Source organism: Saimiri boliviensis, chromosome 5 (genome assembly GCF_048565385.1).
Source record: "Saimiri boliviensis isolate mSaiBol1 chromosome 5, mSaiBol1.pri, whole genome shotgun sequence".
NCBI classification, from domain to species: Eukaryota; Metazoa; Chordata; class Mammalia; order Primates; family Cebidae; genus Saimiri; species Saimiri boliviensis.
This window is the reverse complement of record NC_133453.1, coordinates 81,430,533-81,445,155: the sequence shown is the minus strand read 5'-3', so window position 1 is coordinate 81,445,155 and position 14,623 is coordinate 81,430,533. Positions and strand designations below refer to the sequence as shown.

Genomic DNA, 14,623 nt, shown 5'->3' with positions numbered 1-14,623 from the left:
CCTAGAAAGAGTGCAAAGATTTCCTTTCTAAAGTTTCTTTATATACATGTGAGAAAACATTGTGTAGGAGCATTGACTTTTCATTTTCACTGTAACTTAGAGGGCCAAGGAAATTATGGCTTATTATTATTATTTTTTTTAAGCACACTTAAACTTCCTCCTGAGCTCCTACTCCCTCAGGGGGTTAGGGATGTAGGGAGTGGTGGGACTGCCGCAGTGGGTGGGGCCCCCTACATCTGCCAACAGACAGTATCACTGTCTCTTCCATTTAAACAGTTTCTTCTAGATCATTTGGATTATTTGGGGTTGGTCTTTTGAATTTCTTTCCTTTCTTCCTGGTCCTTCTCAGGATGGCCTTCAATCTGTGTGCAGGTTTGTGGTCTGGCCCTTGGGCTATGTGTCTGAATTGCACCTGGACCTGTATTGCCTTCAGGTACACAGATCAGGTAATTTGGCCCTCGCCCAGGCCTCCACTAGCTCACTGATTCTTTCAGTGGCTTCTGTCCCTTTACTGAGGCATATAGGAACTTTTGGCTCCTCTATCCCAGGGACAGGCACATTGCATCCCTCAGGCTAAGGCCTGTTTTTATAAGTAAAGTTTTGTTGCAAGATGGCTATACCTATTCATTTACATGTAGACCACAGCTGCTTTTATGCTAAAACAATAGTATTGAAATAATTGTGATAGAGACTTTCTTGTCCATAAAGCTAAGATTATTTACTCTTAAGCCCTTTACAGAAAAGTTTGCTGACTACTGCTGTCTAATAGAACTTTCTACGGTGATAGAAACATTCTTTATTTGTACTCTACAATGCAGTAGTCTTGAGCCACACATAGTTACTGAGCACTTGAAATGTGGCTAGTGCAACTAAAAAAACAAATTTAAATTATATTTAATCTTGGTTAAATTTTAATTTAAGAAGCCTGTGTGGCTAGTGGCTACCATATTGGACAGTGTAGCCTAGATGCTGAACGGGTCTTGGGGAGCCAGGATTTCTACCTTTGGGTTTTCTCCCTGGCTGTCTCTCTATTGCTGCTCCTGGGACATTTATCTATGTGCAAGGTTTTTAACCAGGGGTTTGCATCTTCTCAGGCACAGTGGGGAAAGTATGCTATTAATCTCTGATGTTCCAGATTCTCCCATATCTAGCAAATGTTTAGTGTCTAGAACCATCTATCCATCCCCAATGTTTGACCCAAGGATAGGATGCAAAGAGGGAACTCTGTAGCACTCTCCCTTTAACACTATCCCTTGGGTCTAGGAGGGCAGGTGTTCCCTCCTTTCTTATGTGTGGCTGGGACTTCCCTTATAGGATACCCTATCTTCCTCCGAGATAACATTGGTTCTTTTCCCGTCAGAGGACTATCCAATGGATGAGGTACAGAGACAGAAACCGGCTGAACTATGAGGGAGATCCATCATACTGGCATTCCAAAATACTGTACTTGATAGGACTGCTACATTACCTCGATTTATGAGAGATGTGAAGCTTGACTATGCTCAGATTCAATGCACATTTGTTGAGTATCTGATATATTTCAAGCACTCAATCCTCTGTTAGGAAGGACCCAATCTGCTCCCCCGCCCCGCTTTTCTGTTCTTCTCTCACATCCCCAAACTGACAAATACAGTTTCACAATCATCCCTTTGAGTCTGATTTCAGCAGCTGTAGAGGGAATACTTGCAATATAAGCATAGCCTTTTTTTTTTGAATGATTTATCTTTTTTTCTGAACAATTACCTTTTCTAGAGCGCCATTCTTCACCTCATTTAGACCCACATCACTTACCTGTCGTCTTTCCCGGCTTTACTTTTCCCCAGAGCACTTTATCACCTGACAAACTCTGTGATTACCTGATGAACTAATTTTCTGCCTCCCTCTTTAGAATATAGGCTACATGACAGCAGGAATTCTATTTGATTCATTGCTGTATTCTTAATACACAGAGCAGTGCCTGACAGAAAGTAGGTACTCAAATATTTTTCAATAAATAAAAGAATCAGGATTATGCCTTGTAGTATAACTTTGATGTCTGAAAACAAACCAGGAGCCTCTCACTGCATGGTAGAGTCTGATGCCCCCCACGCTGCCTGCAATGCGGCCACCACCACCCGAGACATCTCCGCCTCCTCCTGCCCTGCAGCCTCCACCACCGCCACCTGGGGACCAGCTGTAGGACTAGGCCACCATTTTCAGTGCATAAACAAATTCCTCAGTTCTCTGGTATTCTCAGTCAGACATCTGTGGAGTTTCTGAAGGGCAGTGGTGATTACTGCCAGGCAAAGCGCAGCCTCTATGCCGACAAGGAAACTAGAAATTTATTACTACTCCATCAGGAAGCACCCATAAGAGTGATTATCCCGGACACAGAGATGTTGAATTGAAATCAATATGCCACAGGGCATTTTACAAGAGTTCTGACCTGGATGGGGTAGACCTCAGTGTGCTTCCTTTCTGTTGCCTCGGCATTACTGGATTAAAGAGTTGCTGCTTCTTGTTAGGAGGTTCATTTCATTTATCATTACTTACAACTTCATACTCAAAGCACTGATAATTTCAAGTGGAGTATATTGAAGTAGACTTCAGTTTCTTTGTATCATTTCTGTATTCAATTTTCAAAATTCTTTTAAAACCCTATAGAGTGTCTTTTTTTTTCTTTCTTTCTTTCTTTCTTTCTTTCTTTTTTTTTTTTTTTTTGAGACAGAGTCTCCCTTTGTTGCCAGGCTGGAGTGCAGTGGCGTGGTTTTGACTCACTGCAACCTCTGCCCCCGGAGTTCAAGCCATTCCCCTGCCTCAGCCTTCTGAGTAGCTGGGACTACAGACGTGCACCACCATGCCTAGCTAAGACGGGGTTTCACCATGTTGGCCAAGACGGCCTCAGTCTCTTGATCTTGTGATCCACCTGCCTCGGCCTCCCAAAGTGCTGGGATTACAAGTGTGAGCCACCACGCCCGGCCGAATATCTTTTAACTATATTAACATGACTTGAACGAGCTGTCCAGCTCCTGTGGAAGTCACATACAAGAACATGAGATTTCTTACTACACACAATCCAACCAATGCAACATTAAACAAATTTATAGATGAACTTAAGAAGTATGGAGTTACCACAATAGTAAGAGTATGTGAAGTAACTTATGACACTAATCTTGTGGAGAAAGAAGGTATCGATGTTTTTGACTGGCCTTTTGATGATGATGCACCACCAACCAATCAGACTGTTGAAGACTGGTTATGTCTTGTAAAAAATAAGTTTCATGAAGAACCAGGTTGTTGTATTGCTGTTTGTTGCATTGCTGGCCTTGGGAGAGCTCCGGTACTTGTTACCCTAGCATTAACTGAAGGCAGAATGAAAGATGAAGATGCAGAACAATTTATAAGACAAAAGCAGCGTGGAGCTATTGACAGCAAGTAACTTTTGCATTTGGAGAAGTGTCGTCCTAAAACGTGGCTGCACAGCAAAGACTCCAGTAACAACTGGTCACGGAAACAACTTTTGCAGTCATACAGAACTAAAATCCCAGGAACTATGAACACTCTAGACCTTATGTAGCTTATTCCTTCAATCAGTTCAAACGTTGAAGAAGGGCCTACATGGTGATTCGCCTGCTCACTTTATGTTTACATCTCCCACATTCATACCAGCATATATCAGGTTTGCTTAACCATTGCTTTTTTTTTTTTAACCAAGTCTTACAGTGATTGTTTCATGTGTTTCTATAAATCTTACTTTGTGCTATTAAGAAAAAGAAAACAAACCAAATTCCTTCCTTATCAGGGGTGAAGACAAAGAAAGACAAATGAGATGAAGGAGATAGGAATTCTTCACTGCCTTTGTGGGGAGAGGGAGGGCAAAAGTTATAAAGGAATATGGAATCCCCCACCTGCAACATGGATTGAAAAACCAAAACTTTGAGAAGATGAATGATGATCCATTATGGACAGAAGATTTACAAATCCATGTCCCCTGATTGCCAGATTCCAAGTTTTTACCATGCCCATTCTTTTTCTCTTGATTACAAATACTGTGCCCCAGAATAACTTCTGAAACTCACTTATTTACCTAAAATTTCAGTTGTTATCAATGTGTGGAGGTGTCTTTTATTTTTAAATAAAATAGGCTTATGTTTCTGTTTGGAATTAACTAATGTGTTTTTGAATTATTTTCACCTTAGCATCTTTAATTTTTCTAGCAAGTAAAATTTCTGAAGAGTTATTTCAGATGAAATTCTGTATATTTTATCTATGTCACATGTATTATATTACATAACATTTCATATTATATATGTTTATAAACCATAAAGTAATCTGCATTAGTAGGGCATTGCTACTGTTGCAATTATCAGCAATCCTGTAAAAACTTTTAAATAACTTTGAATAATCCTTTTCCCCCCTTGCCAAGAGTGTGAAATTATTTAAGAATTGGAAATGGCCTAACATTTAGTTACTTAATGAAAATAGCATAGATTTCCCATACTGGTGAAGTGATGGAAATCTCTACAGCCTCATCAGATGGAAAGTAATGGATCTGAAAATGCGAGAGAGGGGAGAATAGGAGAATCAATGACATTGTTCTTATAGTACTAATCACACATTGTGAAGTGCTGGTTTTGTTTTAGGATATTTTGGATGGGATTTTACATTAAGGCATACTTAATACCAGGCTAGTTACCGAAGGAGAAAGAAGTCTGGGTAAGCGTTTGGTTATTTTCTTGCCTTAGAGAATTACCTGAACATATTTTTTCCAATGATCATTATTTTATGTAAATGAGCAAAATCTGTGCAATACAAACTGCCCAAATTCGAAGCAAATGTTTGAGAAAAATCAGAACTAAAGGAAGGTTTATGTATTACCTCCCTCCTGTTTTGTTTGACTATGACAGAGATGGGAGTAGGAGCAGAAGTATCCATTTAAGCATCCTGTTTCCTCACCTGTGAAATGAAGTGGTTAGATAGTTCAGGACCACATGCTCAGATGCTTATGTGGGCCTGACATATATTTGTATGAAGTTTGCCTGTTGAGCTTAAGATCCTAGAGAGTTACTGAGGACTATGATAAACTAGAACAGGTTTGGCCTTCCTTAAAGCATTCAAACTCAAATTTTTAAGGCTCTTTACTGTGCATAGGGACTCAGTTTGGTCAGCAAGCCTCTGGTTGGTTGCCTCTGGAACAAATGATTGCCAAGGTACAATAAGACACATTTCATGAACTTCTGTCTTTTAGGAAACTGCTTTCAATGTCCGCCGGTGCAAGCTATGGATTTAGTGCGCATCTGATCCAAAGTTATCCTTTTAGCTTGCTCTGTGAATGAAACTGGGCCCTTTAGTTTTCAGTTGTTAGCTGACACAAGGTTAAGCTACACTAGTAGAATGTGCTCAAGAAACGATGCAGGAGGATGGGGTTTGCTCCCTGATTCCAGTGAGCTCTCCTGGCAGTCCTGCAGTGCGGGCAGCTTCTCCAGTGTCCGGCTTACGCAGAGCGCAAAGCTTCTCTAGTGCCCAGCTCCTACAGTATGGGTGACTCCTTAAGCACCCTAGAGGCAGGATTTTCAGCAAGTTCCACTGGTATGGCATCTCAGTGGTTTATCAGCCACTCTGTGAGCCACAGCCACGCCCTCGACAATGTCTTGATCTGTTCAGGTTATTAAAACAAAACACCATAGAGTGGATGGCTTATAAACAACAGAAATTTATTTATCAAGTTCCGGAGCCTGGAAGTTTGAGATCAGGGAGCCAGTATGGTCAATTCCTGGTAAAGGCCTTCTTCCAGGTGCCTACTGCTGACTTCTTGTGGTATCCTCACATGGAGGACTCTCCGGGGACCATTTTATAAGCGCTTTAATCTCAATCATGAGGGCTTTACCCTGTCACCTAATCACCTCCCAAAGACCTCCCCAAACAAGGTCTGGATCTCAACCTTGAGTGCAGGGAGCTTTTTCTTGGGTGTTCTAGCTCAGCTCTAGGGATAGTAGCTGATCTTTGTATCTGCTATTTTTATATTGTTTAACATTCTCTTTACTTCTTACCAGCCAATCTTTTGTTACTGTAGTCTCTTGCTATAATTAACAACTCCTTATATTAAATTGTCCCTTGTCCAAATTACTGTGTGGAATCTGTCTCATGAATGGACCCAAACTGAACTAACCCCAAGCGTTCAGCATCTTTTCCATTTATGTTGGTGTCATTCAGATAGGACATCACTACCCACTCCAGGCAAGCCATTGCTACCTGTCCCTACCTAGAAATCAGAGATGTCTTTCTATATATGTACAAGTCTCTTGATTTGAGTAAAGTGTTAATTAACCAAGCTCATTTAATAGATAACTGAGTACAAGAAAAGTTGTATGGTTTCCTTATGATCACATTGCCAGTTAATTATGGAGCTGGGATCAGAACCCTAGTATGCTGAGTCCCAATTTAATATTATTTCCTGTCTGCCACACTGGCATTTTACACTAAAAATATTAATTATGCCTCTATTTGGGGGGTGGGGCAGAGCAAGATGGCCAAATAGAAGCCTCCATTGATTGGCTGCCCCCAAAGGAACACAAAATTCTAACAACTAACTACAAACAAAAAAGCACTGTCATAAGAACCAAAAGTCAGGTGAGCAGTCACAGTACCTGGATTTAACTTTATATCACTGAAAGGACACAGTCTTGAATCACTGATGCTACCTCTTTCCTATTCCCCAGCAACAGCGGTGTGGCATGAAGAGAGAATCTGAGCACTTCAGGGAGGGAGAGCACAGTGACTGTAGGACTTGGTATTGAATTCAGTGCTGTTCTGTCACAGAAGAGAGCAAAGCTGAGCCGGGCTCAGCCAGCCCCTGCCCACAGAGGGAGTATTTGGGTCAGCCCTAGCCAGAGGAGAATCATTCATCCCAGTGGCTGGGACTTGAGTTTCTCTTCAAGCCTCACCACCAAGGGCTAAAGGGCTCTGGTGTACTAGGTAAAATTAAAAGGCAGTCAGGGACACACAGACTGCAGTTCTTAGGCAAGTCCTAGTGCTGGGCTAGGCTTAGAGCCAGTAGACTGGGGTGCTACATGACCTAGAAACACATCAGCTGGGATGGCCAAGGAAGTGCCTGCATCATCCTTCCAACAACCCCAGGCAGTGCAGCTTGCAGCAACAAAAGTGACTCCTTCCAATGTGGTGGCTCACACCTGTAATCCTAGCAATTTGGGAGGTTGAGGCAGGTAGATCAATTCAGGTCAGGAGTTCAAGACCAGCCTGGCTAACATGGTGAAACCCTGTCTCTACTAAAAATACAAAAATTAGCCATGCATGGTGGTACATGCCTGTAATTCCAGCTACCAGAGAGGCTGAGGCAGGAGAACTGCTTGAACCTGGGAGTCTGAGGTTACAGTGAGCTGAGATCGTGCTATTGCACTCCAACCTGGATGAAGAAGTGAGATTCTGTCTCAAAAAAACAAACAAAAAAGTACCAAGAGAAAAGTAGCTTGCATCTTGAATACAGTTTAGCGATAATAAGATAGGGCACCGGACAGAGTCATGAGTTCCCCAGACAACATTTCTATATACATCCTGGGCTAGAAGGGAACCTGCTGCTTTGAGAAGAACCAAACCCTGGCAGGATTCATCAGCTACTGACTAAAGAGCCCTTGAGCCCCAAATAACAAGAAGTGATACTTAAGATAGTGTACAGTGGGTCTTGAGTAAGAGTCTGAGATATGCTGGTTACAGGTGAGACCCAGCACATTCCCAGCGGCAGTGACTACTCTAACAGAAAGACTCCTGTTAGAGAAAAGAAGAGGAAAAAGTAAAAGGAACTTTGTCTTACACCTTAGGTACATACTTGGCAACAGTAGAGTAGAACATCAACTGGGCTCTTGGGGACCCAGAGTCTAGGCCTAGGTTCTTGGACAGCATTTCTGCCCTGGGACAGAAGGGAGCCCACTGCTCTGATGTGTGAGTCACAGGCCCGGCAGCATTTGCCACAAGCTGACTGAAGAGTGCTTGGGCTTTACATGAACATTGGTGGTGGCCTGGCAGAACTCCCTGCAGGCCAGTGGTGGTAGTAACCACTGGGAGAGGCTCCTATGCTAGTGGAAAAGGGAGGCAACAACAGGAAGGACTTTTGTCTTGTGGTTTGAGGGCTAGCTTAATAAGAGTAGAATAAAATATCAGGTAGATTTCTAGGGTTTTTTACTCTGATCTCTGGCTTCTAGACAGCATCTCTGTACCTGCCCAGGGTCTTGGGGAACTTGCTGCCCTAACAGAAAAGATATAAACCTGACCAGCTTCCCATCTGTTGACTGTAGAGCCCTTGGGCCTTGAGTTAACACAGGCAGTAGCCAGAGTGGTTACAGTAGGCCCTAGGCAAAACCTAGTGGTGTACTGGCTTCAGGTTCAAACCAGCACAGTTCCAGTGATGGTAGCCGCATGTGTCCTGGCATCACTCCACCCCCAGCTCTGGCCAGCTCAGCACAGAGAGAGAGCAACTACATCTGTTTGGGAGAAAATAAGGGAAGAGAACAAGAGCTCTGCCTGGTAATCCAGAAAATTCTTCTAGATTTTATCCAAGAACACGAAGGTGGTACCTCTATGAGTCTACAAGAACCACAGCATTACTGATTATGAGGCACAAGTCCTTTCAAATACCTGGAAAGCCTTCCCAAGAAAAATGGGCACAAGGAAGCCCAGACTGTGAAGACTACAACGAGTACCTAAATTTTCGATTCCCAGACACCAACAAACACCCAGAAACATCAAGACCATCCAGGAAAACCTGACTTCACCAAACTAAATAAGGTACCAGAGACCAATTCTGGAAAAACAGAGATATGTAATCTTTCAGAAAGAGAATTCAAAAATAGTAGTTTGGAGGAAGCTCAAAGAAATTAAAGGTAACAAAGGCAAGAAATTCAGAATTCCATCAGAGAAATTTAACAAAGAGGTTGAACTAATTAAAAAGAATTGAGCTGAAATTCTGGAGCTGAAAAATGCAATTGACATACTAAAATGATGCATCAGAATTCCTTAAGAGCATAATCAAGCAGAAGAAAAACTGTGAGCTTGAAGACAGGTTATTTGAAACTACATAGTCAAAAGAGACACAAGAAAAAAATAATTTTAAAAAATTAAGCATACCTACAAGATCTAGAAAACAGCCTCAAAAGGGCAAATCTAAGAGTATTGGTCTTAAAGAGGAGGTAGAGAAAGAGATAGGAGTAGAACATTTATTCAAAGAGATGATATCAAAGAACTTCCAAAATGTAGAGAAAGATATCAGCATTCAAATACAAAAAAGTGATAGAACACCAAGCAGATTTAACTCAAGGAAGACTACCTCAAGGCATTTAATAATCAAACTCTCAAAGATCATGATAAAGAAAGCATCCTAAAAACATAAAGAGAAAAGAAACAACATACAAAGGAGCTACAATACCTCTGGCAGCAGACTTTTTAGTGGAAACCTTATAGGCCAGGAGAGAGTGGCATGACATATTTAAAGTGCTTAAGGAAATAAACTTTTACCCTAGAGCTCATCTGATGAAAACATGCTTCAAGCATGAAAGACAAAAAAAGATTTTCCTATACAAAAAGAAAGCTGAGGGGGTTTTATCAACACCAGATATGTTCTATGAAATGCTAAAGAAAGTTCTTCAATCTGAAAAGAAAGATGGTAACAAGCAAGAAGAAATTCTTTAATGGCCAGGTGCAGTGACTCACATCTGTAATTCTAGCATTTTGGGAGGCCAGTGCAGGTGGATAGCTTAAGCTTAGAAGTTTGAGACTGGCTTGGGCAATGTAGTAAGACCTTGTCTCTCCAAATTTTTATTTAAAAATTAGCTGGGTGTGGTGGCGTGCACTGGTAGTCCCAGCTACTTGGAAGGCTAAGGTGGAAAAATCACTTGAGCTGGGATGCAGAGGTTTCAGTGAGCCAAGATTGTGCCACTGCACTCCAGCCAGGGTGGCAGAGTGAGATCTTGTCTCAAAACAAAACAAAACAAAACAAAAAATCAAAAACAGAAAAGAAAGAAAAGACAGCATGTGAAGGTAGAAAACTCACTGCTTACTGGTAATAGTAAGCACAAAGAAAAGCACAGAACATTATAAAACTGTAATTATGGTATGTATACTACTCTACAGCAGAAAGACTAAATAGTGAACCAGTGAAAAATAGTAACCATAACACCTTTTCAAGACATAACATTCCCATAAGACATAAAGAGAAAAAAATAAAAAGTTAAAAAGCTGGGGGATAAAGTGTAGAGTTTTTGTTAGTTTTTTTGTTGTTGTTGCTTGTTCATTTGCTTGCTTATGTAATCAATGTTAAGTTGACATCACTTTAAAACAATGGGTCATATGACAGTATTTACATACTTCATAACCTCAAATTGAAAAACACACTATAGATATACAAAAGATAAAAAGCAAGAAATTAAATCATACACCGGAGAAAATTACCTTTACTCAAAGGAAGACATGAAGGAAGGAAGAAAGGAAGAGAAGACCATACATGCACACACACAGAAACCCAGAAAACAAATAACAAAGAGGCAGCAGTAAGTCCTTATTTACCAATAATAGCATTGATTGTAAATGGACCAAACTCTCTAATGAAAAGACATACGGTAACTGAAAAAAATTTTTTAAGACCCATTGACCTGTTGCCTACAAAAAAAGGCACTTCACCTATAAACACACACATAGACTGCAAATAAAGTGCTGGAAAAAGACATTCGATGCAAATAGAGAAACCAAAAAAGAGCAGGAGTAGCTACACTTATATGAGACAAAATAGAGTTCAAGACAAAAACTGTAAGAAGAGACAAGGAAAGTCATTACATAATGATAAAGGGGCCAGTTTAGCAAGAGGAAATAACAATTATACATATATATGTACCAAACATTGGAGCACCCACATATAAAGCAAATATTATTTGAGCTAAGGAGATAGACCCCAATGCAGCAATAGCTGAAGACTTCGACACCCCACTTTCAGCATTGGACAGATCTTTCAGAAAGAAAATGAGTAAAGAAACATTGGATTTATTCTGTACTGTAGAACAAAAGGACCTAAAAGATATTTACATTAGAGAACAATGTAAATGTAAATGTTCTAAGAGAATATTTTTAATGTAATAAAAATGTGAAGATTTTAAGAGAACATTTCATCCAATGGCTGCAGAATACGCATTTTCTCCTCAGCACATGGATGAGAATAGACCATCTATTAGGTTACAAAATAAGTCTTAAAATATTCAAAAAACCTGAAATAATATCAAGTATCTTCTCTGACCGTGGACTAAAACTAGAAATCTATATCAAGTGGAATTTCAGCAACTGCATAAATACATGGAAATTAAACAATATGCTCCTGAATGACCATTGGGTCAATGAAGAAATTAAAAAGGAAACTGAAAAATTTCTTGAAATAAATAATAATGGAAATACAACATACCAAAACCTATGAGATACAGTGAAAGTAGTATGAAGAGGAGAATTTATAGCTATAAGCACTTACTTCAAAAAGGAAGAAAATCTTCAAATAAACAACCTAATGATGCATCTTAAAAAATTAGAAAAGCAGAACAAATCAAACCCAAAATGATTAGAAGAAATAAAGATCAAAGCAGAAATAAATAAAAATGAAGAAAATAATAAAAAAGATCAACAAAATGAAAACATTTTTTGAAAAGATAAATTGAGAAAACTTTAGCAAGACTATCTAAGAAAAAAAGACAAAATAAATAAAATCAGATATGAAAAATGGTTCTACTGGAATTCAAAAGATCACTAGTGGCTACTGCAACTAACCATATGCCAATAAATTGGAAAATCTGGAAGAAATAGATAAATTTCTAGGCATATACAAGCTAACAAGTTTGAACTATGAAGAAATCCAAAACCCAAACAGACCAATAACAACTAACAAGGTCAAAGCTGTAAATAGAATTTATTCTGGTAAAGAAAAGCCCAGGACCCGGTAGTTTCATTGCTGAATTATACCAAACATTTAATGAAGAACTAATACCAACCTTATTCAAACTATTCTAAAAAATAAAAGAGTAGAGAATACCTCCAAACTTATTCCACGAGGCCTTATAGCCCTTGGTATATTACCCTTATACCAGAACCAGATGAAGACACATCTAAAATGAAAACTATAGACCAATATCTCTGATGACTATTGATGCAAAAATCTTCAACAAAATACTAGCAAACCAAATTCAACAATACAATTAAGAGATTATTCATCATGACCAAGTGGGATTTACCTAGGGATAGAAGGATGTTTCAACATATGCAAATCAGTCAAAGTAGTACATCATATCAACAGAATGAAGGATGAAAATCACATGATCATGTCAATTGATGCTGAAAACGCAGGTGATAGAATTCAATATTGCTTTATGATAAAAACTCTCAAAAAACTGGGTATAAGAGAAACATACTTTAACACAATAAAAGCCATCTGTGAAACATTCACAGCTACTATCATCCTGAATGTGGAAAAACTGAAAGTCTTTCCTCTAAGATCTGAAACAGGTCAAAGATGCCTGATTTCATGATTGCTATTCAACATAGTACTAGAAGTCCTAGCTATAGTGATGAGAGAAGAGAAAAATATAAAGGGTATCCAAATTGAAAAGAAGGAAGTCAAATTTTCCTTGTTTGCAGTTGATTTGATCTTATATTTGGAAAAACCCAAAACCTCCACAAGAAAACTATTAGAACTGATTTGCAAATTCAGTGAAGTTGCAGGATACAAAATCAACATACAAAAATCGGTAGCATTTCTATATGCCAACAGTAAACAATACGAAACAGAAACAAAAAAGTAATCTCATTTACAATAGCCACATATAAAATTAAATACTTAGAAATGAATCAAAGGAGTGAAAGAGCTCTATAATGAAAACTAAACATTGATGAAAGAATGGAAGAGCACACCCAAATAATGGAAAAATATTCCATTTCATGGATTGGAAGAGTCAATACTGTTAAATGTTCATACTATCTAAAGCAATCCCTATCACAATAGAAAAAAAATCCTAGAACTTATATGAAACCACAAAAGACTCAAAACAGCCAAAGCTATTCTGAACAAAAAGAAAAAAACTGGAGAAATCACATTACCTGACTTCAAATTATACTACAGAGCTATCATAACCAAAACAGCATGATACTGTCATAAAAAGAGACACATAGACCAATGGAACCCAGAAACTAATCCATACACATACAGTGAACTCATTTTTGACAAAGGTGCCAAGAACAGACATTGATGAAAAGACGGTCTCTTTAATATAGGGTGCTGGGAAAACTGGATATCTATATGCAGAAGAATAAAACTAGACCCTTATCACTCATCATATACAAAAATCAAATCAGAATGGATTACAGGCTTAAATCAAAGGCCTCAAACTATAAAACTGCTACAGGAAAACCCTGAGGAAACTCTCCAGGACATCGGATTGGCCAAACATTTCTTGAGTACCCACAAGCACAGGGAACCAAAGCAAAAATGGACAAATGGGCTCACATCAAGTTAAAATTTCTGCACAACAAAGGAAACAATTAACAAAGTGCATGAAACAACCTACAGAATGGGAGGGAGAAAATATCTGCAAACTACCTATCTGACAAGGTACTAATAACTAGAATGTATAAGGAGCTCAAAACAACTCTACAGGAAGAAATCTAATAATCCAATGAAAACATGGGCAAAAGATTTAAATAGACATTTCTCAAAAGAAGAGATACAAACAGCAAACAGGCATATGAAAAGGTACTCAACATCATTGATCATCAGAGAAATGCAAATCAAAACTACAATAAGGTATCATCTCACCCCAATAAAAATGGCTTTTATTCAAATGACAGGTAATAACAAATGCTGGAGAGAATATGGAGAAAAGGAAACCCTTGTACACTATTGGTGGGAATGTAAATTAGTAAAACCACTATGGAGAAGTTTGGTGTTTCCTCAGAAAACTGTAAAATAGAGTTACCATATGATCCAGCAATCCCACTGCTGGGTATATTCTCAAAATAAAAGAAATCAGTATATGTTGAAGATATATCTGCACTCCTATGTTTGTTGCAGCTTTATTCACAACAGCCAAGATTTGGAAGCAGTCTAAGTGTCCATCAACAGATGAATTGATGAATGAATGTAATACACGGACACAATGGAGTATTATTCAGTCATACAAAGAATAAGATCTTGTCATTTGCAACAACATGGATGGAACTGGCAGTCCTTATGTTAATTGAAGTAAGCCAGGCACAGAAAGACAAACATCGTACATTCTCATTTATTTGTGGGAGATACAAATGAAAACAATTGTATTCATGGAGATAAGCAGTAGAAGATGGTTACCAGAGACTGGGAAGAGTAGTAGGGGGATTGGAGTGGGGATGTGGGGATGATTAATGGGTACAAAAAGTAGTTAGAAAGAATAAAGAAGACCTAGTATTTTATAGCACAACAGGGTGACTATAATCAGTAACTGCACATTTTAAAATAATGAAAAGAGTAGAATTGGATTGTTTATAACACAAATGAGAAATGCTTGAGGGGATGGGTACCCCATTTACCCTGATGTGATTATTGCACACACTGCATGCCTGTACCAGAGTATCT

General features: G+C 39.0%; 1 pseudogene; it reads left to right on the top strand.

Annotated features, from left to right (window-relative positions):
• The first annotated feature begins 2,738 nt into the window (after positions 1–2,738).
• Positions 2,739–3,488, top strand: LOC101047837 (protein tyrosine phosphatase type IVA 1 pseudogene; annotated as a pseudogene).
• The last annotated feature ends 11,135 nt before the right edge of the window (positions 3,489–14,623 follow it).